The sequence below is a fragment of the Gopherus flavomarginatus genome, chromosome 3 (assembly GCF_025201925.1).
Source record: "Gopherus flavomarginatus isolate rGopFla2 chromosome 3, rGopFla2.mat.asm, whole genome shotgun sequence".
NCBI classification, from domain to species: domain Eukaryota; kingdom Metazoa; phylum Chordata; order Testudines; family Testudinidae; genus Gopherus; species Gopherus flavomarginatus.
The window spans coordinates 57,751,198-57,770,805 of NC_066619.1; positions in this window are offsets into that span (position 1 = coordinate 57,751,198).

Genomic DNA, 19,608 nt, shown 5'->3' on the forward strand with positions numbered 1-19,608 from the left:
GGTTAGCTAAAGAAAGTTTAAATAGCAAATGGAGAACTATTTTGTAGAAAATAATTCCTGCCCATGGAGGTATAAGCAGCAGGGCCAAAGTTACTTAGAAAAAAAACAGCAGCTTTGAGGCTTAGAAATTTCGTCTGCATCATGCACTTGGGCAGCAGATTTGACCACCCATGGATCCTTGGTGTGATCAGCTGGTGTGGCTTGGCTAATCCTTGAATGTCTCAGAACTCATGAGGTAATACCTTCCAGGCATTCTTGGAGGGCTGAAGAATCCATATCATGGCCAAGACTCCCCAGGCTGCTCCCTGTCGCCTCGTTCCCTGTGACAGAATACTCAAGGAGTAGAAGTTCCTATGACTCAGTGCTGATGGTATCATAATTTACTTACTCAGAGAAGTTCCAGTGTGTTTCTAGGGACATTATGTAGAGAATGGCTTTCCACTGGACATGTCTCATCCCCACCAAGCCATCCCTCCCCCACAAAGCTCACTTAAGCTTGACTGTATACATTTTGAACAGAGTGGCTTTTGCAGGGTCAGAAGCAGGCATCTTGGTACTGCAATACCTCAGCTTATTCCCTCTGAAAGATTTTGGCACAAAGCCCTTTCATTCCCTCCGTGGGAAATATTGGAGGGGCTGAGATTTCTCTAAGACTCAGAAATGTCTCTATTGGATTTCCATATTAGCCTGCTTTCCCCACTCATTTCGTTTTCCCTTCTGAACTTTAGTCATTACAAATGAAAGCTTGAAAAGCATCTCATATGAAATTCATGTCAGCTAGAACCAGAAGAAAAGGTACCAAGGAAATTTCATATGTGAGATTTGGGGAACAGGTTTCCATCTACTTTATTTTACTGTCCATTCTACTTACGTTTTCATGTCACATCTTTTCTAAGCAGAAAAGTGGTTTGTGTGGTTTATTGCTGTCACATGGCTGACATTGTTATTCCATAACCTTAAGGCACTTGTTCTTTTGCTCCATGCCCCTAAACCTTGGCTCTTGCATGCTTTCCTTTTTCTCACCCTAACACTGCAACAGCTGAAATACATAAATGCCAAATAGCAACAGAAATTCCTAAACAGAAGTAGTAATAAAATAACATACCTCCAACATCAAGGAGATATACATGTGACTGACATGGTTCAAGTGGCAGGTTTTAGTTAATGACAATTGCTGCCACAATGGATCAAATTCCGTATTTTAAAAAACAATAAGCATTAAGGATTAAGTCAGTTAAATTGATAGGCTTTGTAAGGAAAACATTTAAGAGCCATTGACCAGAAGGATGTTCTTATGGTTAAATATGGTTAAAGCATTGGTCAAGGGATCTTTGTTCAATTCCTGACTTGGCTGCAGACTTTCTGTGTGACCTTGAATAAATAACTTTATGCTTCATCATTTTACCTGCAAAATCAGGATTATGATGATATTTCATTTTTCTGTTTGGATTGTACACTGTTAAAAGGAGGGGATGTTTCAGACTATCTGTGTATGGGGCTTATCAAAATGGGGCTCTCATTCTGCAGGGGCCTGTTGGCATTACCATAATTTGAGTAAATAATAAATAAACAATAATAATTAATAAATAACTTAAATAAGTCAAAGTAGGAGCAAGGACAAAACATAAAATACTCTTTCATATTTGTAAAAATGATGATCTCTATTGATCTAGGTTTAAGGTAGTGGAAATGTCAAGCAGTTGAAGAACAAATAAGTGTAAAGAGTGTAAGATGTGTTGTTAAGAGAGAGAAAGCTTTGATTTGTTCTTAATAGTGTTAAACACACTGTTAAGTAAAAAAAAAAAAGCATCATAAGAAAACATTCCATGTTAGACTCTAATAATTCTTACTAAGGAACTAGTGAAGGGAAAAATATACTCAATATAATGCAATGATTTTTTCTGTTCACTCAGTAGAGGATTTGGATGAAATCAAATATGAATTAATAATATGTCTTGTCATGCTTGCCCTTCTAAAAACATGTCTTTCTAGTCTGTTGAAGTACTCATATCATATAGAGAGAACTGAAAGTTTTAAACATTTTGATTTACTGCCAAGACAGATGTTTTATCAATAGCATGTTCAGATGCCAATACATACCATAGGCACAGAGTGAACACTAGCACTGGACTTCAAGTTCCTCTGACAATAAGACAGTGGTTGAGATTCTATGCTGTGCCTTGAAGCAATTCCATGAGATGGAGTCCCACGGAAGAGGCCTATCCCAGGGCCTAGCGTGGCCACAGTGTAAAGTAGTTCTATTTTAGGTACTTTTATGCCCCTATTACCGTATCACAACGACTCTGAGTCAGGGAAGTGCTATTTATCCCCATTTTACAAATTGGGAAAAAAGAGGCACGGAGAGATTAAGAGTCAGGTATTTAGGCACCTAAATATGCATCTAGTGGGATTTAGAAAATCACCTAGTTCCCATTAAAATCAGGCCCCAAAATACTTATTCAGCATCACACACAAAGTCTGTGCCAGAGTAGAGACTTGAGGCCAGGTCTCCTAAATTCCAAGCTGGTAGTCTAACCCTTGAACCATCTTTTCTCTCAAAATGCCATCAAGTTGGATGTCTGTCCTTAGATTGCGAGTTCCTCAGCCTTGCGACTGTTGTTGTATGATTGAAAAGCTCGGAGCATATAGTTGGTGTTACAGTTAATAAACAATAATCACCCTTCTCTACTACCTATAAATTTTATTTAATTATATTCTTAACTGGGAGTAATATTATCTGATGTGCATTAATATTTCTGCTGAATAACCAGGGTCTAAATAGAGAAACTGCAAATGAGAACACTAACAGATATACAGAGTTCCCTCTCCACTTGAATCAACCTCAAATACTTGTGCGAAGAGATAGGCCTTATAGTGTGCCCCAAAGGGTAACAAATTTGGGCTCTGGAGGATCTAAGCCCATGTTTGCTTAGTAAGAAATCCTTGTTTGGTCCAATCAAAGCACATATGCAATCTACTGAGTAGTATTATGAGGAGGAGCTTCTAAGAGATCTTTCTGTGACTCTATATAATAGTAAATTTATTTCTATTTCAATTATTAAAACTACACCAATACAAGACTCTAGATGCCCTAATGTGCCCTAACACATAATTAGTATTCTAACAACACCCTGGAAACATTAAAATAATAATTCAGATAGTAACTCTACTAGCCAGGGCTCAAAAAAAGGCTTCTTTCCACCTCTTCATCACTCAGGAAGCATCCCATGCTCCCTCCCCAAAAACCCTGTCAAACAGATAGCTGCTAGCAAGATTAGCTCTTTTGTTCTGGTGTGCATTATTAACCAATGGCATATATTAAAAATACAATTTTTAAAAAAAATGTAAAAATGGAAAGAATCCCATCTGCTTTTAGAACTAGCTGGCAAGTATTGTTCCAAAATGGTTTCTGCCTGCTTTATGCATTTTTTCAGCAGCCCTTCCCCTTCCTCACCTATTCTCAAATTAGACTTATGTGTACAGCCATCAAATCAATATTTTGGGTTTGTTCAGGCAACTTTGGTATTATAATTTCTAATAAAAAAGAGAATGTTGATGTTTTCATTGGGCACAGAGCCTTACCTGTGGACAATTTATTTATTTATTTATTTATTTTGCCTGCCTTTGCAGTGCGTAGCATGGGTCACTTGCTGGTTTGAACTAGAATAAATGGTGGATTCTCTGTAACTTGAAGTCTTTAAATAATGATTTGAGGACTTCAGTAACTCAGCCAGAGGATATAGGTCTATTACAAGAGCATGTGGGTGAGATTCTGTTGCCTGCAATGTGCAGGAGGTCAATATAGATGGTCACCATGGTCCCTTCTGGCCTTAAAGTCTATGAGTTTCTAACCATCGGCTCTCATGGGCCATGTAGCTGATTCAGTCACCCATGGAAGAACTTGTTCTTTCAATTGCGAGGACAGGAAGCTACTGCCTCCCCTCACATCAAGCTCCAGCAGTACCATAGGAAGTGAGGATGGATATTCATATAACATTACTTCACAGAGTCTCCCCTCAATATACATAATGCATATTCCATTTTAGAGCTCAGTTTCACGGCAGAGCAGCTAAAGACTCTGCTGATGAAATGGCTTGGACCAGGAGTTGTGCCTCTTTACCTAGTTGTCTGAGAGTACTTGTGGTAGTGTCGTTCTTCAAAAGTAATTTCTGGAGGCATAACAGTCTTGTCAATGGCTGGCCACATTGGACTCCAATTTGACAATTATTTTTTTCTCAGTTACTCCAGCGGGGAATTTCACATCTTGATAAAGTCTTTTCTTCCCTTTGACTAAAATTTCCAAACAAGCTCAAAGGAGGTGGGGGGCTGGGGGTGAGAGTGGGAGAAGAGAGAGAGAGAGAGGGTCAGCGATGTCACTGGAACCTTAGAGTAAACTTGTTTAGGCTGTGAAAGGTTACCAGTGTTACCATTCGGTGTGTTTTGAATGTCAGCTGGATCAAAGACTGCAGGCAGCTGTCGAATGAAATAACTGTTTTAAAAAAACATACAAAATAGGAAAAATGAAATAAAATTTAAATTACAACCCATAGAAATGCAAGTGGCTGCACAAGCACCACCCAAGAGGGCTAGGGTAATTTGATGTAATAGGATTAACTCACAATTGCTCTGGGGGAGTTTAAGTCCTCAACACTAACATTTGTTTCTGTAGTGTTTGCTTATTTATCATTTGTTTTTAAAATGGAAATTGAACAGGCCTTAACATTTTGAAGTGGTAACTAGGGGCCTGATCCAACTACCTTTGAAGTCAATGAGGAGTCTGCTATTAACTTCAATGGGAGTTGGATCAGGCCCTATAATTACCACTAGAGTATTTTGCTGGTAACAACTGTTTGAATGTACAGAAGCATCATTTGTGACACTAACAGTACAAGTTCAGTGTAAACCAGTTTCCATTCTGGTTTAATAGTAGCTTAACTATTTAAACAGAAGGTTTTGAGGTTCAGCTTTTTCCTTCATATATTGATATGCAGTAACTCCCACTGATACTTCTGGAGAAAGGAATGGACACTATATTTACTCAGAAATGTTGCTTCATTTCTCTAATGGATTTCTGTATGTTTGAACCTAAAATGAAAGCAAGATGATATCTTTGGAATCCCCTGACCTGTGATGGGTTAGATAGGCCCCATACTGGCAAGGTGGGGTTTAACGAGGGCCAGTGGACACAATTGGCCCTGCTCTACTACACCTGCAGCAATTGTCAGGAGTTAAAAGGAAGAGGCCCAGCTTAGTTAGGGGCTGACCAAGAAGGAGAATAGAGCTCTGCTAATTCCTTGATGATGGAAACCTGGTTCTAGCCAAGAGCTTGAGACAGCTGGATTCCTGGACTGGCCTCGTGGTGGATGGGTGGTGGCATGGAGACAAACCCTGAGTAGAAGTGTGGGGTCCTACCTGACAAATCCTTGGATGACCTTGGGTTTGAGTTCACTGTTTTTCTTTTAGTGTGGGCTCTAATACTCCAGAAGGGGTGGGATTCAAGTGTGCCATAGACTGACAGCTCGGACACCATGATATCAAACTTCTGGGGACAACATCTGATTGTTGGGCACTCACAGCTGGGTGAGTTGTGCCCTGATAGGCCTTTAGCAGGGAAGTTACCCACTCCACATCAGCAGATGTTAATAGTCAGCCCTTGGAGAGGGCTGGGACTGAGAATAAATCAGAAAAGGCTGAGATGTAGCCAGTCAGGGCCAGGCTGGGCCCTATAAAAGGGCTGCAGGGCCAGATGGCAGTCAGTCTCTCTTTAGCTTTGGAGAGAGATGGACCTAGCTGCCTGAAGGAGTGAAGGGTACTGTGGACAGAGCATTGTTGGGGAAGGGGTAGGCTGAGCTGGGGAGCTCAGGCTGGTGACGCCCCCAGGCTGTGGCCTGACAAGAAGTCCTAGAGAGGTACTGGGCTGCAGGGAAAGGCAGCAGGTCTAAACCCCCCTTGCTAATGATGAGTGGCCATTATACTGCAGTCTGCCTCAGTGAACAGCAGCTAGCTGATGACTGGCAGCAACCACTGAGGCAAGGTGGGCTTAGAGGGTTGGGGATTCCCCTGGTAGGGGAGACCCAGAATGTGGTGGGGTATTTCAGGGGCAGAACCCTGTAGTAAAGGGCACTGGGGTCCAGGAGTGACATGGGGGCCAGTGGCAGGCAAGTCACTGGCCACCAGGAGGTGCTCTGAGTGCTGGAGAGCTAATTCCCAAGACAACCAGCAGGATGCGTCGCACCAGTGGGTCTTGCTTGGCTACAGGCCACAAAGGCAACTCAGTTACAATTCCACTAGTGTCACAAATGGTAGTTTTCTGGAAGATGGCTGTTTTCTACATCTTTGTTTAAGATGGCTGCCACCAGTACAAGTTTTAGAAAAATGCCAATTGTAAAATCAAGCCCTTATTTGCCATTACACTTCACAGTTTACATGCTGTGTTCTTACTGTGTAATGCTCAGATTGCTGCACTGAGCAAAGTGAAGGCATATTTCTTTGAAATGCTTTGAGGCTTCACAACAGTCTTGCAAGAGAGACTGGGTGGCTCAGGACATGGCGATAAAAATAGAGAATGAATGGTTTTACTGGGATCGAAAAGCCATTTGGATTTGGAGTTCTGGTATACCCTGCCAACATCAGCTCAGGCACCTAAGTGTCTGGTGTACTTGGGTTGATAATATTTGCATGATTCCCATCTTTTGACTCCTTAAGCACTCCAAGAGTTCTTGCTGAGGGAAGAACTGGCACAAGGGGTACCAGGAAGGGAAGTATAAAGTAAGAGTAGAAGATGGAGGTAGGAAATGGCAGATATAGATGACTAACTTTACATGTTTGTTCACCCACTTTGCACACAGAAGTGCATAAACCAGGCCTGAAACTGTGTGTGTATTTATCCCTGGTGCTTGGGACTCCCCTTTAAAAAATATTTGCCCCAAAGAACCTTTCAAAACCTTTTTTTAAGAGATTAGCCTGTTCTGAGGTCAGTGGCAGATAAAACTAATTTGAGTGACAGTATGGTTATTTTTCACGTGTGAGGAGATTTTCTTTCACAAAAGGTACCAGGCAAACATATGATGGGTGCAATGTGGGCACAGAAGACAAGATGACCTGACAGTGGAGGACCTTGCATTACCATTTCACAAGCTGTACCACTTTTGGGAAAATCAGCAGACTACAGTCTTCAGAGCTGTCAGTTCAGTACCTTCACCTCATTCCCTTGTTGTCTCAGGTATCCATTCAGAGTTCTTCTAGGTGTCATCTATTGAATGTTTGGACTCATTTATGGATTAGTGGGTGTTGTCCAGAATTCTTCGCTCAGTATCCCCAACTAGTTCCCTCATTTTATACCTTGACACCTTCTCCTATTCCAATTTTTTCCCACTGTCCCAAGCATTCAATTGTTTCTCAGTCCTGTGGCCCTTCCTTTGCCTGAGGGGGCCTGGTGGGCTTTACACACCTTTTCTGGATTCAGCTAGGTTAGTATCTTCACCATGTATCTTCACCAGTGTTAAATTCTCTCTCTCTCACTCTCTCGTACACACATGCACAAACACATCAATTTCATTTACCAAGAGCGCTAGTCTAGCATAAATTCACCCTTATGAATCACCTGTTCTTTACCGATGTGGTTTATGTCATACACAGAGCCCCTGGATGGAATGATTTCCTTGTTACACTGCAGTCCATCTATTACTTGGTATATTGAACCAGTCAGTTGGCTTGTTTATGACATGCTTAATGTTTTGTGAATCTAGCCTTTTGATTCACTTCAAGTACTTTTTAATTACAGTATATTCCTTGAAAACAGATGCTTTTAATATTCAGCCTGAGTGTTTTATAAGCTATATAAATATTTTGTTTGCGGTATTTTTCTGGTGCTCACAGCCAAAATATGCAAGTCAGCTTTTCAGAACACCATTTTATTATGCTGGAACCTGAGGTGTTTCAGTTTCTGAAAAGTTATTTTTTCTCTGCATTATACTACAGTGGCTATGTTCTCAGTTCTCTCTCCACGCAATAAATGAGAGTAAGATTTTTTTTTAATTTGTTGCTCTGTATATGATGTCTGATAACATTTTGGGGTTTTTAACTAAAATATGGGATGTACTTTTGCCTTGCTTCAGCCTTTTTTTCCTGCTGTTTGGTGGACACCAAGTGGGGTATTTTCAAAGCAGTGTTAAAGGGGTGGGTGAGTTACCATGTTGTTCCTCTCCCTCCCCACCACCCCCTGGTCTACATGTGGAAAGTGGTTTTCCATGCATTAATCTCCTCCTTTCTAATCTGGTCCAAGAACTAAAGGGGAAATGTGATTTTGTGTGTGTGTGTGTGTCGGGGGGCGGGAGGGTGGATGCTTATGAAAGCTCAAGTAATAAAATGTCAATAGCAGCCATCTGGAATGTTTTCATCTGTGACATAGCAGATATTTTATATTGGAAATGTTTGCTGTAATTGTACTGAGAGATTGAGCTGTGGAAAGCCTGGAAGCCCTTGTTGGCACCAAGTATCTACACTCATCTATGACATTTTGAAGCAATACGTCCACCGCAGTCGGCAGAGAGCTGCCAGCCTTAGCAAACCAACAGTGACACCATTCAGCAACATTTTCCTTTCTCTCTTTTCTGTTTAGTGAGCTATTAAGTGACCAGTGCCAAAAAAGCTGTGGAAGTGCCAACAAGATGAACTAAATAATTTGGAACATAGAAATGCAATCAAAACAATCTATCCTCCACCCAGAATATCCAGTTGTGAAGGAGAAGCTGTCCTCTTGCTTAAGCATTGGATCTTATATGGATGAAATATTTTTTTCTGCCAGCAAAATAAATAATTCCCTGCTCAAACAAGATGTGGGGGGTGACCCTATGAGAAACTGGCAATAGAGGTGGTAAATAAAACGTCATTATGTCAGTTAAGTGCAGTTGTGTGTGTGACATTGCAGATCCAGCTGCAGAATTCACTTGGCTTTCTAGTTGTTTCACAAGGTACAGTAGGAGGGATAAAAGTTAGAAAGCGAATCTACAGCTTAATTAAGAAATGAGATGGGATGAACTGAGACTGAACTGCAAATCCTGGTGCATCTCAGTGCTGGTTGTGCAGCATGCTTTGACTATGAGCTGCCCTACTGACAAAAGCATCTCTAGAAATTCTTTAAAAGCGATGCTATCAGGAATGACAATTGCTCTGGAGTACCATGGACTGGTCGTATTGGCAGAGGGGTAATTCAGAGATTGGTTGGTGGGTGGAAATTTATATTTTTGAGCTATGAAACACTTAAGCTCCACCCCCACCCCATCCCCCATAAACACATGCCATTATTTAAATGAACCCTTTAAGAATAAAATCCTCAGACTCACAGAAATTAGAGATGGAAGAAATGTATTAGTCCATTTTCCTGACAATGCAGGCTTGTTTCTTACAGTGTATTTTCTAGTGTTTGATCCATTCTAGTGTTCAGGGCCAAATTTTCCAAAATGGAGTCCTGAATTCAGCTTTAAAAATGTGTAGAGTGCATTTTTAACATTACAGGCAAATTATTAGGTGTCTAAGTAGATTTCTGCATACATCCAGACACAGAGTTTATGTAATTGCACACAGTTGCAACCGTACTCTTGACCCAAGCCTTATTTTACATCCACATTCTGAAAAGCTCCTGCCACTTCCCTTGGGAGACTAGTCCCCTCCCTCATACAGTAGAGATCACAATCAAGAATTTTTCCTTTTCTCAGTTTCACCTACTTCTAGTTATACCCATGTGCCCCAGCCACCTAAACAATTTTTGTCTCCTTGATGTTTATGCCCTTCAAATTGTATATGGCTATCATATTCCCCATCCCAGGGTTAGATTGTGATTGACCCTTGTGTAGGTGCCAAGCTGGGGAGGAGAGGCAGGGGCTATGCAAGAAATCACTGCCCTTACAGGACCAATACAGAAGTTGATCACAATAGCTGCCCCTGTGAACAGGCACTACTCATTCCCTCTCTCATCCAGTGAGCAGGAAGAAATTTCCCTCCTTCCCTCCCCCCGCCATGTTTTTTTTTTTTAAGTATCTCCTTCCTCTGAAGTATCAGGGATGGCCCTAGCTGGAGATGGGACACTGGATTGGGTGGGCCAATGCTCTGAGGTAACATCAAACATTCCCTCTCTCAGGTGCTTGGCTGGCTAGTCTTTGCTTATATGTTCAGGGTCTGACTGCCATATATGAGGTTGGGAAGGAATTTTCCCCCAGGACGACCCAGGGTATTTTTGCCTTCCTCTGCAGCATGTGGGGGCAGGTCACTTGCCAGGATTATCTGGGTATAGGCCATTTACCTTCACTGCAGGGGCCTCAGGCACTGGTAGACCTCAGTCCCTCCTATTCTTTACTATGTTCCATAGGCAATCTAGACTCCTGTGGGCTGTAATACTTTGGGATAATTTCAGTTGTTGGGTTTAATGTGTAAGTGTTGGTGGCCTATGATATGCAGGAGGTCAGATTGGATGATCTGGTGGTCCCTTCTGGCCTTAACCTATGAGCAAATTATGTAAAAGTATGGTGGATGAGGGTGATGTCCATGTTCTCCTTCAACTCCATGCTAGTCTGCAAAGCAGGGACAATGTACCAAGGGGAGCAGTCTTCACCATCCTGATTGATGGTAGATAATGCACGTGGTGCTCCAAGGGACTTTGGGGAAAATTACACGTTCTGAGAAACGTTTCCCTGTTACCCCAGGGACAATGTTGCTCCACACTGATTCCCTCAGAGGTCTCTGTGTATATCCCAAAATCTAGTCCTTAGCTGTTGCTTTGCCATGCTGTCTCTCTCTCCATCGGGCATCCCTGGATACATATGTATGCGTGTGTGTGTTCTCTAAATTTCCTCTAATTCTCAATATTTACTGGAAATGTGGTCTCAGAGTTGCACACAATGTTCCAGGTGTGGTCTCACCATAGCTGAGCAGAGAGGAGTATTATCTTCTTGTTCTATGAAATCATGTCTCTGCATATTCAGCCAAAAATTATACAAACCATTTTGGCTGCTATATTGCATTATAGACTCATGTCTAAATTGCTCTCCACTTCATCCTTTGGTCATTTTGAGTATTGCTGTTACCCACATTTCTCTCTGTCATTTAGTGTTTTCAATTATGTTTCCCTTAATGTATTAGCTTGCATTTGCAAGTTGAAACTTATGCATTGTGGCCCATCTTCATCAAAGCATCCTTATTCAGAAAAGAGTATTCTGCACCCACTTGAGTCCTACTGAAATCAATAGAACGTAAGTATATGCTGATGAGCCTTCCTGAATCAGACTCTGTGAGTGTAACAATGTTAGGTAAAATGGATATACATTTACATGTTTTCTCTTGTCTGTGAAATGCCCTTTCAGCTTTGCATATTAGGAACATATTATGATCATTCTGAAAATAATACTCTCTTGTTTGAGCACAAGCAGGAACACACATTTTGAATCACCAAGCATGCTTTTCATTTAGAGGTGAAGGAGCAGGCACTGTGTGATCCTTTAAAGTGGTTTTATATAGTTGTAGATAGTTGACATGCATGACTGCACCCACAGCTCAGCATTAAGGATTAGTTTCAGAAGAATTAGAATCAGTGAGGTTTTGTTCACGTCTGTCAAGCCCCCTTTTACCTCCTTTGGTAGGAAAGAATGCTGTTTCTCAGAAGAAGTTTAGATGGCAGGTTCAGATTTATCCCACAAACTTTTCTTTTTTCTCAGCTTTGCACTGTGGTTGGGAAGTTGCCAGCAGAGTTTTTTAAGTTTGTTTTATGATTTGGCTAAATATCCACAAAAACTTTTTTTGAAACCTGCTAAGTCACTGCTCAGTGTCCCATGATTCTACAACAAAATGGTATGCAATCAAAATAGATTACACCCATTCCTGCTGTTAATTACTGTGAAAGATACAAGAGCATTTACAGTATACTGAATGGGAAAATGTCTTCCTCCGCCATCCCTAATGAAGTGCGTTACTGCAGGGTCACTTCCTAATAGGTGTTATTTCCTCTATTTTAATAAAGGTATTTTAACACCTGTATTCCATGCCAGACAGTATTGTCATTTTTACTACAGACTGACTTAACTGAATGCCAGGGGCCCTGAGCAGTGGCACTGTTCAAACACCACTGCTTAATGCCAAACACAACTAACATGCACAAGGAGGAAGCCAGAGAAAACAGTCACCTCCTGTAATTAGAACCAGGCAACTTCCAGTCCAGTTAGGAACTTTTAAGATGGAAAGAGGTCAGGAAGCCCATCTAGGTCAGTCCGTCCTTCCGTTTGCATTGGCGCTTGTGCTCCCCCTCCCCGTCTCCACAAGAGCTCACACAGACAAGATATTTTTGGTCTCCAAATACTTATCCAGTGTCTATTCAAGATGACTTATATTTGTTAGGTCTGCCTCTGTCCTTAGTGTTTTTATGCAGAGTGATGACCTTTGCTAAATTAGGGCTCAGGCATTCAGTGCATGGGAACCCCTCCAACTTCAATGGAAGTTCTGGTAACAGAAGGCTTGCAGGCTCTGACCCTTAGTGTGGAAGATCTCCAACATGCCCAAGTTTCCTTGTATTTCATGGAAATCTCAGCATGTGATGTTACCCCCATCACATATGACATTCATTGGATTATGATGTGTTGCACAGGTTCTATCAAGTGATGTTATCACAAGCCAGTCACTCAATTTGATGGATAGCAACTGAAGAAATGCAACAGCAGCTTGGGTTTGCAGGGTTTGTGTAAACATTTTCCTCAGTGTCAATGCATGTGGGTTTATGCTGATTTTCCCTGTGAGTGTCAGGTTCAAATGATCCAAGGATACAAAGCCAAACTTTAAAAACCTGGGTCACAGGAGGCAAGTATGATCAGGAAATGGACAAATCCGCCATAAGAAAAAAAATGACATTCTCCTAAGCTGTATCAGATTTTTTTAATAAATAGCACAGTAACTCTATTTTTGCCTTAACTGTCCAGGATGTAAAGTACACCTTTAACAGTAAGATGCAGAACCCAAAAGATCAGATCCAGTATGGGAATTCCTCAGTTTCTATACATAATAATTGGTCATAATTATAAAAAAGCACAAGTGCTACCGTGCCATCATAAAACCTGAGCTGTGATATGCCCTTTGTAATAGTTATTTTAGTATATGTAACTATAAAAGGACCTATCAATAATTCTGTTATTGTTAAACATGTCTACCTATTTATAGGTATTTCTACTGTGCTCAACTCTACAATGTCTCACAGAGGCACCCTAGTCCTACATTCCTTTGCCCATACAAAATTCACATTAGCTTTAGTTTGGAATGAGCAAGCGATGCAGGACCACGGCTGATCAGGATGGCTTTAGTTCAATCACAAATTATTGGTCATAAATTACTGGGATTAATTCAGGAATTACTAGTTGAGATTCCATGGCCTATGTTAGCAGGAGGTCATAGTTGATCATAATGGTCTCTTCTAGCCTTAAAAATCTGTGAATAAATCTAATAACCACATTTAGGCAATAGGAGAATTGGTGCACACTATACTCACAGTAATAGTTCTATCAGTTCTAACATGAAATAGTACATGAATCAAATATTTAAAAAGCATTTTGTACAGAAGGTAGTAGATCTATAAGACTTGTGGATAATGTGATACCAGCACATCTCTACCTTAAAAAAGCTCTGGAAGGAAGAAAAAAATATTTTAAACATCAAAGAGGCTGATGAATAGGGTTGCCAGTATATTCAAACACATTTAGAGACAGTATTGTCAAGGCTTGTTTTCTGAGCTATGATACTAAAGATAGTAGGAACCAGCAAAGAAAAGAACCCTGTAGAAATGCAAATCTGCTAAATGTTGAATCTATTAATCCATAGCACACTTTCTTCTGAATCATACTTATTGAGATATACAGGCAACAAAAAGTATTTATAATATTTGCATAATTTCAAACACCCAGTTCATAAATTATTTATTGGTTGTGGTCAAATGAATGTTAGGTCTTCCATAATTATCTTTTGTGTAAAAGGTTGCATAGTTTACAGAGATATTTCAATGGCAGTTGAATATCTATAACTTCCCATAATATTAGAAAGAAGAAAAGGAACATAATTGTAGAGCTACTATACATTTTGCTCTGTAAGAGTAACAAAACTAAGAGTTTTGCATTTAATTTAGAGTTATATTTAAATGAATACTTACATTAGAGTAGAGACCTACCTTTAGACTGAGAAAAGCCTTACCTCAAAATTTACCGTCTATAGGAACCTAGATCAGATGAGGGAAGAAGCCAGGAATCTACCCACACATAGGCCAATTGCAGTCTGCTGTGCAGGTGTTGGAGGATAAAATTCTTGTAGAGCCAGGAGTGAGGGCTGATTGGCCAGGGGGGCTGACAGTCACCTTGAGAGACAGGGGAAGGGCTTCCTTTCCTCACAAAGGGTTCTGGGCAAGGAAGACCTCTATAAAACTCCCTGGCTTCCAGTGGGTAGTCAGAGTTGTGAGAGGAAAGATCACCTGGAGGAACCTGGATCTCTTGGAGTTACAGATGGTATCCTTTTTTTAAAAAAATGTATAAAAATAAATATTGATATTACTTTTTAAAAAAAGTCCTCAGGATTGGGTCTTGGTACTTTATTGGACCACCTTGCTGCTGCACTCCAATTTGGCACCAGAAGTAAGGAATTTTGTTCTAGTTTACAGAATTACTTGTCTCTGGCTGCTGTAGTTGAGATTCTTAAAGAGATGGAGTGCCAACACCAGTTAGAGTAAGTGACTTCTAAATGAATTGGTGTTACTTGTTTTAGAAGTTTTTCCCCTACCTTGTGCACAGATGTTTAATAATGAGATAAAGCTGGCTTCTTTAGACTTTGTTGTTTAGGAGGGGATGGTTTCTGTGTCAGAGCAAAACAGGAAAAGAAAAAGCTTAGGAAGTCTGAATAACTACAAGAAAAATAAGTAGCTACTCTGTTTCTACTTATGATTTTGCATTTATTACAGTGCCTAGACACAAGGATGATAGACCCTGTGGCTAGGGAATGGGTTTGTGAAACCAGAGGTGAGCAAAGCAGCGGTATAAAGACATGCCCTCCTTCCTCCCACCCCATTCTTAGCACTAACAGGAAGTGCAGTCTGTATAACTAGGGCTCCTCCACAGCTCTGTATGGTACCATGGCTCTGTATGGAGGGCCATGCAGGGAGGGAAGACATTTAATTATTTGTTTAGTGTTTATAATGAGAGATGAGAATAACTGATCTCCATTAATGGCTAAACATTTGGGTTCAGTCATGTGGGATACTCCCATCTGATCCTGACAGATGATCAGTATTCAGTACTGCAGACAGGACTGGATTAAGGCAATCTGAGGCTCAAGTCACACTGTAATACAAGACTCCTCATGGTTCCATCCCACACTTGAAGTGTTGTGTGTGTTGGGGGAGGGATAAGGGGGGTGAGAGTCAGGAACTGTGGTATGAAGTCTCATTTATCTCCCTGGAGCAGCAGCAGGGGTCCTGTCTGCTCCTGGAGAGGCAGTGTTGGCAGCAGGGAGCCTTCAGCATCCACCCGGCTGCCAGAGTATATTTGCTTGGATGGGTGAGTGGGCCAGGAGCATTGCACTTCTTTCTCTGCTGGGGTAGTATTGGTGAGGAAAGAGGGGAAGGATAGCAGAGTGGTGGCTCTTGGAGTTAACACCCTACAGAGATGCACAAGTGCTTCATGCCTCTCAAAGCTTTTGTTTCAGGCTGTCTGCTGATTCAGACAGACAAGCCTGCATTAATTGTTCTCAGATAATGTTTTCAAGCTCTTCTTCCCAGCCAAGAAGCTATATACTTTCTCTTTTAATGAAAGCTGAGGTTCTGGTGTCATCCAAAGAGTCAAGAGCAGATACCTTCATCTGATCCTCTGGAGGAAGGAACCAATAAAATAAAACCAAGGAGATTCCTTGGAAACCTACCAACCTAAGATTTGAATAGTTGGTTCAATGTGCATATAAACTAAATGGGATATAGGAATGAGGGCCAGATTTCATTGCATACCAAATATGTGATATGCAACTAGACATTTATAGCATGTTGTTCATAAATAGATTACAATGCATCCAGATATTTTCCCTGTGATATGAAATGCAAAAACATATATTCAACTGAGTGCAATATGAAGCTCTCATCACACATTACTCAAATCTGCCATCAGCGATTCCGCACCTGTGTCAGAATTGGAACGGGAAGGTGAAAAATGAACTAGTGGCTTGGTTACATTCCAAATGGCAACTCAATGAAAAGGGCCTTGTCTAAAACTCAGTAAAGTTAATGGGAGACTTTCCATTGACTTTAGTGGGTAATGGATGAGGCCCAAGACAGCTACCTGTTGATTAGCAGCCAGATGGCATTGCAACCTTCACAACAAATTGGCTGGGAGCCTGAGAACAAAATGCAAGTGTAAAATACCAATTAGGACAGAAATTTGAACTGCAATAAATATGATTTGTATGTGTACACAAGGAGGATGCTTTTTCACAGTACCTATTGGGGCGGGCTACTATAGATGATTCATAGCATTAGGTCTGGTGGTGATTTAGTTATTAACTAAAGGAATGAAAAGGCATATTTATTGCCTGCATGTGACATATCCAGTTTGCACTATTGGCCAAGCTATGCTTAGTTACACTGTTGTACAGCAGAATTTTATTTCTGTTTATTTGTATTTAATAACAATTTTAATTTTCAAGTCCACTTTGTTGAACTCATTTATTGAAAAGTATATCTAGTTTTAGAACATGCATATGCATTTTTCTTCTCTTGTATGTGCAGTATCCTATGTATTTTACACCAAACTGTACAATTAATTTAAACACTTGGCAGGAAATATCATTTTTTTTCTGTATGGGATTTGATTGAGTAATACAACGAACATGGCATTTGAGTCAGACCTTTGCAAATGAATTAGGATGCTTCCTGCTAGTTTCCAGCAGGAGAAAGCAGTGTCCACTAATATTTTATAAGAATGATTATTTTAAACAGTTTGGAATGATAAAACCATTCACCAGAGGCTGAGTGAACATTCTGGCACATCCTATCGATGGATTTGCTGTCAATGGAGAACTCAACAGAAGGTTTTCTTCACCACCACTCAAAGCAAAATAACTCATTCAACTAGCTTAACCAGATTTGTAAATCTTCATGGATAGAGATGCTGGAATTTTGCAGCCCTCTCATAAAAGTAGCTAGGTGCTGAACCTGCCTCTCCTATAGTGAAGATGCTTGAATGGGGAGGCTAACTAGCTGGCTGAACCAAAGATCCATGACAAATGTCTTTCTTCCCAGTTGAAGAAATTGGAGGTGTGGTGAATAAAGGCCACTGGCTTTTCCGAATCAGAATATGATCATATGTAATGAGGAAGCCAAAAGTTTTGGAAGGTGTCTATGTGAGCGTGTCCCAGCTCAGTCCTTCTGTGTTTGAACTGGGAGATGCCAGCAATCTTCTGGGGAAAGGAAGAGATTTTTGGATTGGGTGGAAATCATGCTTAAATTCTATGGTTTCAGCTGGGTTCACTTTGAGTTTTCATATTTACCAGTGACTGAAAGCAGAATTCAGATGGATTGAACCCAGATGAACCAAACAAATCAAATAAAAGAGTCACCAACCTCCAAATTCAGGAAGACATGAGAGATTACCACCGGCTCTAGTACAACATGTCTAATATTACCCTGCACTTTTTATATTAAATTATCATCTATGGAGATGCAAATCTTCTTGAGTATAGAAGAGCAGTGTGAGGACCAAAATGCAGTGGAACAGTGTGATGGTGATGAGGAGGATATGAAAACGCCTAGGAAGGGAACTGTGCAATCCATAACCCTGCAGAGCATATTTCCTTAGCAAAATTGTCAGTAGATTGATGGAGATGTGGCCAGTGGCTCTGAGACTATACATGGGGACTTGGGCCAGTGAAGCTGCAAAAGCTATGAATATGACTAAAGCTCTGATGTGGTGGCCATGAAATGGATGCACAGGAACTCTTCATTCTGATCCCCTATTACTGAATTGCACCCCTTTCACCATCTGTATAGTTTCCCTGCAGTTACCTCCATCTTTAAAAAGCAACAAAGAGTCCTGTGGCACCTTATAGACTAAAGACATATTGGAGCATAAGCTTTCGGGGGTGAATACCCACTTCATCAGACGCGTGTGTATTCACCCACAAAAGCTTATGCTTTAATATGTCTGTTAGTCTTTAAAGTGCCACAGGACTCTTTGTTGCTTTTTACAGATCCAGACTAACACGGCTACTCCTCTGATACTTGACCTCCATCGTTGAAACTTTAAGGGCTCCTTTAGTTACAGTCAAAAGCAGTAATTCCTCCAGGCTGTCCTGGGACAAAGTGGGTCTGATATCTAACAACCAAAGTTCATTCTGGATTATTTGAAGAACCAGTCATAATGATCAGCTATGTCTTACTACACTCATACTGACCCCTCTGCAACTAAAGCTGCTGGACTCTTTTTAATTAAAATGAAAGTAGGTTAATTTAGATTATTTCCCCCCAGGCCTTTTGAAAAGGGAAGACTTATCCTGTCATTTAAATAAGTGAGAAGCAAAACTTCAATAGTTAAGCCAAACATCACTATGAAAAAAATTGCCTGAAAATAGTTATGTAAATTTGGAGCCAAATCCAGAAATGTTCCTCAACTTTATCATCTTTCCCATAGAGCTGCCATCGGCAATCTTTCTTTGACTTTTCCCCACTGCAGGTACCTAATCCCCTGGCTATACCTGGTTGAGAAAAAAAATTGTGTCTGACTTAAAGCTCAGCTTTTTTCAGGTCTCATTTTGTTTTCTCATATTACTTTTGCTTGATAGTTCAGACAGCACTAGCCTTCTAAGAGGATCAGCTTCATCCTTTTCCTCATTTGGCTAATACCACAGAAGTGTCCATCAGCAAACAGGTCTCGTCAGAGTTTTCCTTATCCAAATCAGCTAGCAGGGGGCTGGCATGGTTGCAGGATGACAGATGCGCCTCACCCCAATCCTTGAAATAAAGAATATCATCTCCAGAGTGCTTCTAGCTCAAGAAAATAGACCAAAGAGTCAAGGACCAAGTGCAAAATTCTAATCGGATGCAGTAGATGACTGTATAATTTACTTCCACTAGGATGGTCCAGATTAGTCTGGTTGGTTTATCTGGCAATGAGATGTACAATAGCACTTGAAGAAAACACAGGTGTATGTTGGTGATTTCATTTGTCCTTTTCAGCTGAAATCTATTATGTTCCCACCAGTCCATATCATCTTCTGAGCCTTGAATAACACTGTACCTTTAAATATTCAGAATCTACCCACATCAGACTCTGGATGGAGAAATTATATTTGTCTCATAACCTCTCAAATTCCCATCAATGATTTGAAGTCAAGGCACCAGTTGTATTAAAAAGCTGCCCACAGCAGGGTATGGGAAGTAGATGCATATGTGTACCCTTCACATGTCCATTCAGCTGCTGACAAGGTACCGTACTCTTGACATCAGTTCACTTGCTGAGCACAAATTTGTTTCTGAAAACTCAAATTTATCTGTTCTTTAAAAAGCTAATTAGTTAAAATTTAAGATTCCGAAACTATATGAAAATGTTTTAA